Source organism: Chinchilla lanigera, unplaced genomic scaffold, assembly GCF_000276665.1.
Source record: "Chinchilla lanigera isolate Chin_1 unplaced genomic scaffold, ChiLan1.0 scaffold00107, whole genome shotgun sequence".
Lineage (NCBI taxonomy): Eukaryota > Metazoa > Chordata > Mammalia > Rodentia > Chinchillidae > Chinchilla > Chinchilla lanigera.
The window spans coordinates 5,870,732-5,884,843 of NW_004955508.1; the positions used below are offsets into that span (position 1 = coordinate 5,870,732).

The 14,112-nt window shown below is 40.7% G+C and overlaps 1 long non-coding RNA gene across 1 annotated transcript in view; it reads right to left on the minus strand.

Moving 5' to 3' along the window:
• Positions 1–3,142: 3,142 nt before the first annotated feature.
• The window catches only part of LOC102024709, a 36,557-nt gene continuing 25,587 nt past the window's right edge, over positions 3,143–14,112 (minus strand). Inside the window, exon 4 of the long non-coding RNA XR_264396.2 lies at positions 3,143–3,288. This is a non-coding gene — a long non-coding RNA (uncharacterized LOC102024709). The remainder of the gene's footprint in view (positions 3,289–14,112) is intronic.

Below are 14,112 nucleotides of genomic sequence, written 5' to 3' on the forward strand. Positions count from 1 at the left end.
CAATGAAAACTTCTTAAATCAGATTCAGCACTTAGAACCATGTTAGCCTCTTGAGCTCTCAATATAAAAATGCTGAACAAATGAATGATGCTTAATCAAAATGCACTCAAAGATGGTTTTAGTCCCAGAATTCTACTTTACCCTAAGAAAATAAACAGAGTTTACAGTTTACAGTTAAATAAGGATTGACCTGTGGTTCTTTAGATGCAGAAAAATAGTTGCCTTATCTCTTGCTCTTTCTTATAACTCCTTTATCTTCTCCTCTGTTTGGCCTGGGATACGTAGTGAGTTCAAAGCTACCCTGAACTATATGGCAAGACCTTGTCTCAAAAAAATTGAAGACCCAAGAGGAGAGACCCACTCTAGTAGAAAAACATACTGCAAAACTGTAAGAATTATAACCACATGATACTGGCATAGGAACAAAATAAACATGGTATGCTATAGTACCATGTATATTTAAGAATTAATAGGTGATCAACATAGTAGTACAAAGACATTAGAAAAGAGAATCTTTTAGTCAGTGGTGTTGGGAAACTGGTTTGCTGTAAGAGAGAGAGAGCTGGAAGGTTGTTTTATGCCAATAGATTTCAAATTAAATGCATACCTAAGTACAGAAAGTAAAATTATAAATCTCATAGAAGAAAATGTACTTGAATGCTTATAATCAAATAACCAAAAGTATAAACCATGTGACAAAAACCCTCAAAAGAGGTTAAATATCACAACTTGATAGTCATGGATTTAACAAGAAGCACCACAAGCAAAGATAACAGGTCCAGAACAGACTGGAAGAAAATACTGCAATATCTAACATGAATAATAGTTTAGATCCTAGGCCCTGCCATAAACTCCAAATCATGAAGAAAAAGGTGAGAAATCTAATTTGTTAAAAAAGAACAAGGTTATGAATAGGCAATTTAGATACTAGAAAGCCAAATGAATAATAAATTAGTGTTCTTACTACCTAGTAATCAATGTATGCAAATTAAATCATGAATAAGACAATGCTTTTCACCCATCAGAGAAGCAGAAATTGGAAGAGTGAGTGATTCATGATTAAGGTAAGCATGTGAAGAGTTGAGAAACGCTATGCACTGCTTTCTGGGAGCTTTAAACTGGTACAGCTGTCTTTGAAAGCAATTTAGTAGGACTTGGTAAAATTATGGTTATTTATGTCTACATGCAATAAGATTCCACTTTCATTTGCATATCCCAGAGATTGTGCACAGATCTATTAAGGGAGTCAGAATGAGGGTGTTTATCAATAATGTTATCAGATTTAATATCAGGAAGCTAAGCTTGTGGGTCCGTCCTTGGAAGGATAATTAAGTACAACTTGCTGGAGAATAAAATACCAGGCAACCATGGGACAGTGTACACTAGATACACACAAATCAACATGGACAGACTTAAAAGCATGGTTTGGAATGGGAAAAGTCAGACTCAGAAACGATTTGATCAGACAAACTTTCTAGATAAAGTAAAATTCAAGAATGCACAAAAAGTCCAGAAATTTTATGGCAATATGGTTATTGTCAACCTAAATAACACAGAAAGAGAGAGATAGAGATTCTCCAAAGACAATGAATTTAATCAAGAATGAACACTGCTATGGGCAGAGGTGTGCCACAATAAATTATGGGAGTATTCAGGGAGGCAAAGAAAGACAAGGCGTTTAAAAGGTAAAATAAGGAGGATTGCATTAGCGATTTTGAAACAATTATTCTTGTCTACAAGGATCAATAATAATGGTGGCATCAGTCCAGTGTTGAACAGGCAGTTGCTGGGTAGATATCCTTGCCTAAGTACTTTTTGTTTGAGGTTGTAGTAGCTTTGTACAAAGTGGTGATTCTAACAGAGTCTCTTATAATAGTTTTTTATGATCAGACACATGCACATGAGACCTTCTTCTCTGTAACCACATTTTTATTTCTTCTTTGTTGAGGTTTGACACATGGAATCCATTTTGACTCTGACAACCTTCATTCTATTTAAACTTTTATATAAATCTTATCAGTATAGGAATCTATGAAAAATGGGGAATGAATATAAAGACCACAGATAGGAGAAGACACAAATAAAAGTAAATTTAAAGCAGGTCTGGAGAGATGGCCATGGGTGGACAGGTGCCAATGGTGAGATACAAACCAAGGTTTATAAAGCACTCCACCTTGACATCTGAGGTCCTAAAAAAAAAAGAGCAGCAAAGAACAGAGGACAGAGAGCACACAGCAAGGGAATCTAAAGCCGGTGGTGACACTGGAGCAATCTGCTCATCTGCTATCCCCAGATCTATTACTTAATAGACTTAACCTTATGCAAACTACTTCACTGAATGCTGCCCCAGTTTCTTCAGCTGTAAAATAGAAGGACTGATACCTACATCAAAGGTTAGATGGTATCCATGCAAAGAACCTGATGAATAGTAGGGACTTGGTGAACATTAGCCAACATTGTTTTTGCATCAGTTCTGTTTTCAATAGTGAAGCTACGTACTTTGAAAGAAGAGCAATGACATCACAAGGAATACATACATAGGATCTTTTAATCAAACATCTTCCAGGTCACTGGATCCCACCAAGAGACAAAACTAGCATCCCCACAAAGTTGCTATGAGGGTGAGTACATAGCAAGTGTCTGTAAATATTATTTACTAGTATTATTGCCAGGAATCAGTTATACAACTCTAAATAAAAGATTCCATGTAGAAAGTCTTTCACCAAGCACTCTTCTGTAATAGTCAGTTCTACTGAACCTTAATCTCATAGATGAATCCAACACCAAATCTGTGATATCACCTCCTTGGAGTTGAGTAGAGACATTACCAATCTCTGGTGTCTGTGTCCCAAGGAAGAGGCTTAGGATATGATAGATGCTTGCACTCTAGCAGAGACCCCAGGGGTTAGGCTGCCACTCTCAGAGATCTAAGGCAGCCCTTTGCCAAAGGCTCTGGAGAACTCTGGTTCTGGCTTTAGTAAAACTATTCACTCTCACCCAAGGAAATGATATTTTAAATTTCCAAAACTGTTTATGCCCAAAGTCTATTTGTCAAATGATTACTTCACTTCTGCTGAATTTTATTCATCCAGATCCCTAATGCTTACCTTTCTGGAGTCTGTAAAATTATAAGAGGCTTTCAGTCACATGATATGCCTTCAATTGCCAGTGCAGATGGGAGGTTGTCTCTGTCTCCAAACAGTAGTGCATATTTCCACCAGCTGGGTGGCCAGCCCTGCACTAGGTCCTGAGGCTATAGCACATTCTTCTTCTGGAGGTACCATTGTCCTGGAGATGAGCCAAAGTTAAGATGTTCCTAAAATGGGTCTCCAAACTAATATCTATCAAAACAGGTTCTTATTATAATTTTCCTGGGCCAGCCCCAGGTACTTTTGCCATTTTGGAACATTTTTGTCAAAAAATTTCAACAAAAAATTAAAACTTTTACGTTATGATTGCATTGGTGGAAAGATCAATATAATCCAGGCAAGATTCATTTTTATATATTGAAAAGAAATTAAAATTATTTTCATGGGGTCCTGAAATAATTATGGACCTTAGCTTCTATGCCTGCTGGGCCTAAGTGGGTGGATTAGCCCCGTATTGGACATTTGATATATGCTTCAGACCATTAATTGCTCGAGGATTGTAGGGAATGGTGATAGTAAGGAGGAAGAAAGGGAGAAAGATAATGACAGTAGATATCATTAAGCACTAAGGGCTGGGGAGATAGCTCAGCAGCACAGCGCCTGCCTGGCAAGTGCAAGGTCCTGAGTTCAATTCCTGGTACCAAAAAAAAAAAAGACCTTTCTTGTATGACAGGCACTATAACAAGGACTTCATACTGGTTTTTCTTAATCTAACAGTATATGATGCTGTCATTATAATTCCATTTTATAGGTATAGAAACTAAGGCTCAGGGAGATGAGTAACTTCTATAAGGCAGTAAATGGTACAGCTGGATCTTGCCAGCTACTAACCCTTACTGCATAGCCTCCGCTTTCTATAGCCTGAGTAAGACAGAGCCACAAGTATTAGAATCTAAGGGTAGCAACAAAGATGAGTGGGGGTCTTTCAAATGGTTCAGATTATAGCTCAAATAGGCCTTCAGCTGGGGATATATCTCAGTGGCACAATCATCTACCTGGCAAGTGTAACGTCCTGAGTTTGATTCCCGGTACAAAAAAAAAAAAAAATCAAATAGGCCTTCAGTAGATGAGGAGAAACCTAGAACCACCCTTACCAAATGCATGACACTTATTCAAGGCCTGTGTTAGTCAAGGTTCTCCAGAGAAATAAAAGCAAAGGCAGGTGGACATATTGAGCTTTATTATGAGAACTGGCTCACAGCATTATGGAAACCAAGGACAAGGAGTCCTAGAGTCTGCTTTCTGTAAACCAGAGAACCAGGAAGCTAGTGGTGTAATTCAGTCCACATCTGGGGGATGGGTATTGATGTGAGTCTCAGAATTCAAAAGCCTAAGAATCCAGAGCGCTGATTCTCCAGGGCAGGAGATGATGGATGTCCCAGCCCAAGAAGAATGAAAGGGAATTTTTCTTCCCTCTGCATTTTTGTTCTGATCCAGTCCTCGATGAATTAAGTCATGCCCACACACACTGATGAAGAAGGAGCTTCCTTATTCAGTCAACAAACTCAAATGCAAATCTCTTGTGGAAACCCAATCACAAATACACTTAGAAGTAATGTTTTACCAGCAAGCTGGGCTTTTCCTTATCCTAGGGAAGCTGATGCACAATTAACCACTGCAGTCCAGAAGATGGAAGTGAATTTGAGAGAGACAAGGGGGCATTCTGGGTAGGTAAGAACACCTGAGCAAACATGAGAAAATCATGCGTGAAAAGTCAACAAGGAGCTCTGGATTCTGTCTAGCCTCACTTCTACCCCTAAGTTACTAAGGCTGCACTGTGCGCTTTTAGTGCTAAATGACCTCAGAAGTTTTGCTGTGCTCAAAGGGAGAGTGTTTGTTAGCAAACCAGAGACCCCAGAATCAGCACCTGCTATGCAGCCAAGTATGCAGGAAAACAGGTGCTGTCAAACTGAGAAAATGATTTTATTATTCTTATAAATGATTATTCTACTGCTCTTGGGAACTCAGGAAAAGCTTCTAGCAGAGAAACTCTGCTTCCCAGTGACAGGACTGTTTTCAAATCAGAGTTGGCATTTGCATCAATTTTGCTGAGAGTGAGCAATTCTTTTTTCCCTACTCCTGCATGATGAGGTAACAATAAAAGCTCTGATTCCTTGTATGATAAGAAACTAACATTTGAAACTGCAGCCTGGGGAAAAGATGAAGGCTTTTTAGGCTCAGCTCTTCTAATGGAAGAGGTAACCGTGATGAGAAACACTGTGTGGACTGATGGTGTCTAACAAGATACAGTCAACTGGTGAGGTCAAGCAGAGCCCCTGGCCATCTGTCCGCACCAGGGAAGAGAGGGAGGGTGAAGGGAGAAAAGTTCTCAGCACCCACTGGAGTTGCCGCCTGTCTCACTGTCTCACTGTCTCACTGTCTGCTTCCTCCTCTGGCCACCTGTCCATCTTCTCTGTAAACTTCCCTCTCACAGAGATCAGAAATGTTTCCGAGGCTCTGGTTTGCATATGTTGGCCAATGAGTCCTCCAGGGTTGCCCAAGCTATCAAGGTCCATTGGCACTTCCTAAACTGTTCACCCTGTCCACCTGATAGTGACTTTTCTGGGTTTGTGTCCCTGCCTTGCACTCAAGGCCTATACAGTCTTGTCTGGATTTCCCATGGGGCACAGAGCATCTGTACATCCCCACTGCCATACTTCTGTTCACATGGCCACCCAAACCCAAACCAGACGTTCTCGTACATCCTTTACACCTCACATCCACAATACTATTCACTCTAGGCTTACTGAGCTCCATCTTCTGATCAACCTATGACTTGGAGTCAGGGGCACAGAGACAGCAAAGGCGGAGTACCAATCTCATGGAGCTAGGGAGAGGAGAGAGAAGAGGTTTTAGTCTTTTTCTGCCTCTTTGACAGAATAGCTGAGCCTGGGTAGTGTAAGTATTAGTTTATTTGGTTCACGAGTCAGAAGGTTGGAAAGCCTGAGCTAGCATGTGATGAGAGCCTTCATGCCACATCATTCCATGGCAGAGGTCAGGAGAGCAAGAGAGGACCAAAGCCACTGTCATAACAAGCCACTCCCATGATGACATTCACCCATTCATGTAGGCAGCACCCTCGGGAGCCAATCACTTCCCAACACTGCTGCACTGGGGATTAATTTTCCAAAGTAAGGACTTTGATGGATGCATTAAACAATGGCAAAAGGTGAAAGTACTGGAAATATAGTGTGTTTAGCACAATAGTAAGAGAAAAAGCACATGTACCATGGGGCACATGTAGGTGAGGAAGTGTGGGAGGCCCCTTCTAAGTGTCCAACCCAAATCTTCTCCTAACACCATCAATGGAACCTACTGGACCACGCATTTGAGAAGCAGTCAGTGCAGGGCTTAAGAGCTCACAATTTGGAGCCTAATGCCTGAGTTGCAAATTCCTGGTCTATCACATACAAGCTGCATGTCCTTAGACAAATTACTTAACCTCTCTTAGCCTAAGTTTCCTCATCATAAAATGGAAATAGTAATGGTATTGACCTATTACAGTGTTTGTAAGAATTAAATGATAAACGTATATAAAGTACTACTTAAAACATGATCTGATGCAGTGTTCTTTTCCTCCTTCTCCTCCTCCTGTTCCTCCTATGTCTACCCTAATCATACTACTCTATCTTTTGCTCTTTTGGCCAAAGGGGAAGTGAAAAATTAAGCTGGAATTGGAAAGTAGATGGGAAAGGAGCCACTCTTGACCATCCTTAACCCCAGCAAATGTAGCCACCAGTACAGCCAGGGCCAAGAATATTTACTATTATAATAATAATAAAGCTCACTGGGACCTTGATAATCAACTTCCTGTGGGTAGCAAAATATAACTGTCCCATAAACACTCGTGGAAAGTGGTGTTCAGAAAGATACTGACTGCTTCTACTTAGATACATTTATCCATGCTCCCCCTTCATCTCCAGAATGACAATTCTTCTGTTGGCAACATTCATTGGCTCCCACGTTATACATACACTCCAAAAGAATGCTGATAGCGTTGCATTTTGATTGACACTTTAAAAATAATAATAATAAAAAAAGAAAGTTCTGTCTTGAATTGTCCAAGAATAGTCTCTGCAGTAAGTCTTCCAGCTTCAGGCCTCGGACAGAATTGGAAGAGGAAGTGATCACTTGTCGTCTTTCTTTCTAGGCTGCATTTCTGGCACCACTTCGATGCTAAATGGAACTTTTTAAAAATAGTCTTAACAAGCGTTTTGACAGCAACTCCACTGCGGATACCAGAGGGATATAACTATAAAAAATCAGCATGCATGAAATTTGACCTGCCCTGCCAAATGGCCGGTGACTGCAGCCTTCTTCCAGAGGGTATGTCCAGTGGCAGCAGAATCTCTGGATCATAAATACCTTTTAGAATTATGGAGTTGGATTGATGCTAAAGCTACAAATGCCTCAAACCCAGGAGTGCAATGTGGAATTAGCCAAATGGGAGGTTGTTTATCCCACAGTGCCCAATTCTCTGCTGGGAGCAGTGAGATCCTTAGGGATATTCTGCAGGATAATTCTTTTTGGAGACTTTTCTCTGCAGGACAAAGTCCAGATCAAACTTCACACATCAGCAAATACTGGCTTGGTGGCTTCATCCATAAGCAGTGGGCTTGGCTGGGACAAGTAAGTAGTTCAGAGAGGAAAAAAAGCCCAGATGCTGTCATTGAGGAATAGCATCATGGAGTAGAAGGATCTGGGCCCCATAGGTGGATACATCTGGACTCCATGAAGCTTTAAGAAGTGCCTTAATCTCTGTAAACTCTGGATCCCATTTGTAGAGGTGGGGGGATCCCTCAAGGGAAAACAGTAAGAAATTGTAATGCTTACCAGTACAAATATGGATATGGTCATTATTATGAGGCTATCACTGGCGATCAATCCTGTGGAGGCAGAACAAGTCTCCTGAAGACAGCAAACTGATGTTTCATTCAGGGACCTGCTGCCAGCCAGGATCCCAAAGTATCTGCTATTATGGCACCTACTCAAATCAGCTTCAAGGCCAACTAACAAATACCCTCAATTCTATGTCACTGCTGACCCTACTCACACCAAGCAACAGATGTTGCTACCAATTCCAGAACCACTGTCCTATTCTACTATAGCCCTTTGCACAGGAGATTTCTCCTTCCCCTTTCCCTGTATTTCTTTTTCTCCTTCTCCTCCCACTTACCTTTTCCTATTTCTGCTCCTCCTCCTTTTCCTTCTATGTTTATTCTAATCATACTACTCCATCTTTTGTTCTTTTGGCCAAAGGAGAAGTGAAAAATTAAGTTGGAATTGGAAAGTAGATGGGAAAGAAGCCACTGTTGACCATCCTTAGCCCCAGCAAATGTAGCCACCAGTACAGCCAGAGTCAAAGCCCTATCCAGGATGTGCTCCCACCTGAAAAAGCAGTGCTGGAGGAAGACAGGTAGGCCTCAGCCAACCCTTCCTACTATACACAGGATAATGACCATCCAGGGGTGGAAGGAGATTTAAATCATTGCAAATTTGTGCCACAGCTAGAATTCCAGATCCCAATCAGAATCTTCCCACTTTTTCTCAAAGGCAACAAGGTATCTTTGAGACTGAAACTCCCCATTCCTTCTTTTACAAGCAGACAGCTGAGTCACAGAACCCAAGTTCCAAGCTAGGCACCAGCTGAGCTAGAATTAAAAAACAAATCTCCCCATTCCCTTGCTTCCCGCTTCTGCTGCTGCTTCATCACCTACACATCTGTCAGCATTAGGACTGGGGAAATATGAACATTCTCTCTCTCCCTCTCTCTGTCTCTCTTTCTCTCCCCACCCCCGCTCATTCCCTTACTTTTGATAATGTCAATGAAGACATTTTTGTCTCTACTGCCTCGTTCCATTTTAACGGATATTTATTAATTATTCAAACAATCCACAAGCAAACTTCCTAGCATTTAGCATCGTTCTTACTTCCATGGGAGAACCAAAGAGGCAAAAGATGCCAAATCCACCCTAAAATAATTCACAGTCTAGGTGAGAGACATTAACAGATTTCACATCCAGATTTTTATGATGGCTGAGAAATAGTGCAAATACTATACCATTCATCCACTTGTAAAATTCCGTGGGTTTTGGCAGATTCACAGAGTTATACAATCAAAACCACAGTCAATTTTCTAACATTTGTATTATGCCAAAAAGAAATTCTGTACCCATTAGCACTTTATTCCCCACTTCTCTTCCCCCAGTCAACCACTAATCTACTTTCTATCTCTATAAATTTGTCTATTGAACATTTTACACTCGGAGAATTACATGATGTGCAATCTTTTCTGGCTGGCTTTTTTCATGTAGCAGAAAGTTTCAAAGTATATCCATGTCTTCACATGATTAGTTCCTCATTCCTTTGGTGGCTAAATAACATTCTACCTCACAGAGAGACCACATTTATTTTATCCATTCATCACTTGGTGAACATTTGGGTTGTTTCCACTTTCCATTTATTATGAATAATACTGCTATAAACATTCAAATACAACTTCTTATATGAACATATGTTTTCACTTTTCTCAGGTATATACTTAGAAGTGGAATTTCTGGACCTTCTATAGCTCTGTGTTTACCATTTTGAGAAAGTGCCAGACAGTTCTCCAAAGCAGCTGTACAATTTTACATCCCCACCAGCAAGGTATGTTGATTCTCATTTTTCCACACATTTGCCAATACTTACTATCTATTTTATTTATTATTATAGCCAACCTAGTGGATTTGACTTTTGTTATCCTATTGGCTAATTTTGTTAATATCTTCTCATGTGTCTATTTGGCTACTGTTATATATTCTTTGCAAAACTATCTATTTAAATTCTTTGCTTCTTTTTAAAATGTGTTTTGTACCTGCTTTGATTTTAACTGTTTCCCTACGATATAGACTCACTTTTATTTATGTGAGGATTTATAAATATCTCAATCCCATCAAATCTAGCAATGCTTATTTAAAAATATTGATTGGCCCAGAGCCCACCTGGTATCATATTTTTCACATTATTCTAAATTTAAGACGGAAAAAATGATCAAACAGCCCGCCAGACATGAACTTCTAAGAAGACAAGTTTAAGCATGTCATACTTCAAACCAGAGTTTTTGAACACTGATTTCTTCCCAGATAGACCCTCCCTGGTCATGTGAGGGGGCATCAATGCTGGCTGTTTTCTTATTACTGTGTAAACGAGGAGGAAACTGGCCTGAGAACACTGAAAAATGACATCCACCTGTGGAACCCAAGGCCTATCTGTCCTGGAGGCAATGAATTTGGAGATGATTCATACCTGGGGGGAGTTTCTGTGCCCCCCATCCCTACCCACCACCTGTTTCCTCACCCCATATCCTAACAGCCCTTCTGAAGGGGGTCAACTCTGAAAGCAAGAACAGATGCCCTATTCACTGTAGGATGCATCCTCTGAGCATCTATCACACACCAGATTCAGGAACCAGCACTGCAGTATTCAGGAAACCATTACCTGACCTCAGTTAACCATGGACTGCTGGGGAAATGGGCAGTTTCTTTGCAGTGTGATTTATGCTTCAACAGAGGGACTCACAAAAAGTTTGAAACACAGAAGGAAGGACTTGCTTAGCCAGGGCACCTTTGAGGTCTTCCTAAAAGGGCCTCATGCTGGCTCTTACCAGTTTAACAGAAGTTTTCAGGCATCCCTGGCTCAGCACACAGTGTTTATACAAACCTTAGGAGGAGGAAAAGCTGCAGTGATTGCAAGTTCAAGCTTATTTAATCAATAGTGCTTGTAATAACAAGAACATCTGTAGTCTTGATTATTTTCTATGTTTATAAATTTAATAACTCTCAGGCAAAGAAAAAGGATAAAACTCCAATCTACAAGAAATTCACCAGTTACAATCCCTTGCTTTGTCTGGCCTGAAGCCACCCAGCTTTTGACTCAAGCAGGTTTGCTTTGTGTCCACAGATGTGTTGGAGCTTTTGCAAAGGTGAGGACAATGGACACTTCTGTCTCCAGTGTGTCCCAGCAAAGCAGTGGCCTCCCAGAAAGGGTGACTGCGTTTCCTCTGTGTCAATGTGCCCAGCTCCATCTCATACACAGAAGGGTCCACTTAGCACTGGGCCGTGAGGGCAGCTTCAGGCTTGAGCTGAACTGAACTCTGGGCCATAGAATCTTTAAGGGAAGGTGTCACTCACTTGGAGGTCCCTCCAATAGTCATTCTGTGGTCCATCCAGCTCAGATTCTTGACTGTGGCTGAACTATTTTGAATGGTAAAACAACTGAACCATTCTGACAGGATGATGGCCTTTTTAAGTGACTTTAAGGAACCAGGGATGAGGGGATCTGTGATCCTCTAGGACAGGATCTTCTCCACCCACATTTGTGGCAATCTCCTATCTTTCCCAGCCCACACCTGAATTCTGGCCAGAGCTCTGCCACCTGAAATAGAAATAGACCACCTGAAATAGAGCATCTGCACCTAGAAATAGAGCACTTTACCTGAAATAGAGCAGGTAAAGTACCCACTGAACATCCTCCTACAACTAGGGCTTCCACCTCTCAGGAGCACTGAGGTGGTTGTTAGCATCAAGGGCAGTTGTCTCTTGTCAGAGAGCCATGTATGGATGAACCTTGGGGATGGAAACAGGGTGAGAAAAGGGACATGGACTTTTTAACTTGTAGGTGTTAGGGCTCCTGGCTAAGCAGGCACAAAGCATTATGAGGAAGTTCACTTGGGCCTTTTTTCAAATGCGAGAGAAAGGGATCTAAGGGTTCAGCAATGCAAAGAGGTGAGCAAGGCATCATAAGCAAAAAATGGTTTGCCCTGTATTGGTTATGGCTCTCTAAGCAGCAGAATCAATAGGAAAAAATACATATATATATATATAATTGTACAGGTGGTTTATTAGATAGACTTACAGAATAAGAAAAGGAGTAGTCCACAATGTTATCTGCGCATTACAGAACCCAACAATTCAGTATCTGCTTAGTCCAAGAAACTGGGAGCTCTCGGACAAGAGGGACCAAGGACACTGTACCAGTCTGGAAGGTCTGGAAGCTCCTTAGAGTGTCACCAGTGTGAGTCTGCATTGAAAGATTAAAGAAGCCAGACTCTGATGTCAGGCAATAGTGGCAGCAAAAGAACAACACTCCTGCTCAAGCAGAATGGAACTTTGCAAAACACAGTTCACTTTCCTCCTTTGTCCTCTTCCCAGTCTTTATGGGCAGCAAGTCTCCTGAACGGTGCCACCCACAATCAAAGTGAGATTTTCTGCAGTCAGTTTGCTGGCCTACATGACAATCATCTCTTGCCATTCCTAACAGCCATTCAGAAGTGTGATTTCTTAACAGGTTAGGAGACTGTTAACCTAATCAAATCGATTACAACATTAACTATTATACTTCCAACAACACTGCACAGAACCAAGTAGAAATGGTTGAATGGAAATGGAGTTGTCAGTTGGGTTTTAGCAGCATGCTCACTGTTTTACTTTTTAACAAATGCACATGAAGTAGTACCCATGGAATATTAGTAGCATTAAGCAATAAATAATGATATAAGGTTTACAGTGGCATACAGTGTCACTTGACCTCAGTCATGGCTGCATCAAGAAGCAATTGATGTGAAGCTTCCAAGCCCTTATATTTGGACACACACCTTCCCAAACTGTGTTCCTAACTATTTGTAGTTCTTCTTTCCTAGAGGACCCAAAATTATGTAAGATTTTGACACCAAAATCTCTAGCTCTGTCTGCTTGACTTCCCTATACTGGCCTACAATCTAGTTCAGATCCTCAGAGTAAAAAAAAAAAAAAAAAAAATCCAACTCCTTAAAAAAAAAATCCAACTCTTGTATATGTTTTCCTGGTTTATATTTCTACCTAAGAAAGATGCTTAAAAGTCTATCCCTTGGATCTTTTTAAAGAAATATCCATCAATATCAACTTTGACTATAAAAGTAGTAAAAATTCCCATTCCACCCCCAACACTAAACATTCACACATATACACACGTACACACACACACACACGAGTGCCCCACATTTCCTCCCCACCCTCCCAATATAACCACATCACAGATTTTGGATGAATCATACTGTTTACATTTCTAGGACCATGTAAAAATTAATCACAAGTGAGACAAACAGCATATTGTAACCATATTGATTTACTTATATGTGTTTCTCAATTTTTCCTGAAGTTAAAATTGCCTTGAATTTTCACTTGCTTGTTTTGCTGGATATCAATCACTAATTCACACTAAACATGGATCCAGTTCTCACTAGAGTCCAATATATGAGAAAAATCTCTAAGTTTCATCTTTTTTTATAACTCTCCCCTAGTTTCTTCCTGCTGTGCTCCACTCTGAGAAGTTCTTTTGTAGCTCTACCACAGAACTGTCATCCCAGGACATCCTTTGTCTCCAGCTTGCAAATCTCCTTCCTCTCTCTCTAGCTCCTCTGGCTCCTAGATTCTGTGTGTTTTTAAAACATTTCATTTTTTACACCCTCCTATATAAAAGGCAATGCCTGAGGGGTAAATGTTTTATTCTTAACAATTTGGCCATGTGGAAAATTCTAGATTGGAAACAACTTCAAGGATTTTAGAGAATTTTGCTCCTTACCTACTAGCATTCTGAGTTGCTGTTCAGAAGTTTTGTGCTGTTTTGATTGCCACTTACTTTTACATGATTTATTCTCCTCCCTTCCCTTCATCTTCATTCCTTCACCTTTCATTTGATCCTCTTCCTCCTTTTCTCCTCCTCCTCCTCCTCCTCCTCCTCCTTCTTCTTCTTCTTCTTCTTCTTCTTCTTCTTCTTCTTCTTCTTCTTCTTCTTCTTCTTCTCCTTCTCCTTATCCTTCTTCTCCTTCTCCTTATCCTTCTTCTCCTTCTCCTTATCCTTCTTCTCCTTCTCCTACTCCTTCTTCTCCTTCTCCTTCTCCTTCTCCTCCTTCTCCTTCTCCTTCTCCTTCTCCTTCTCCTTCTCC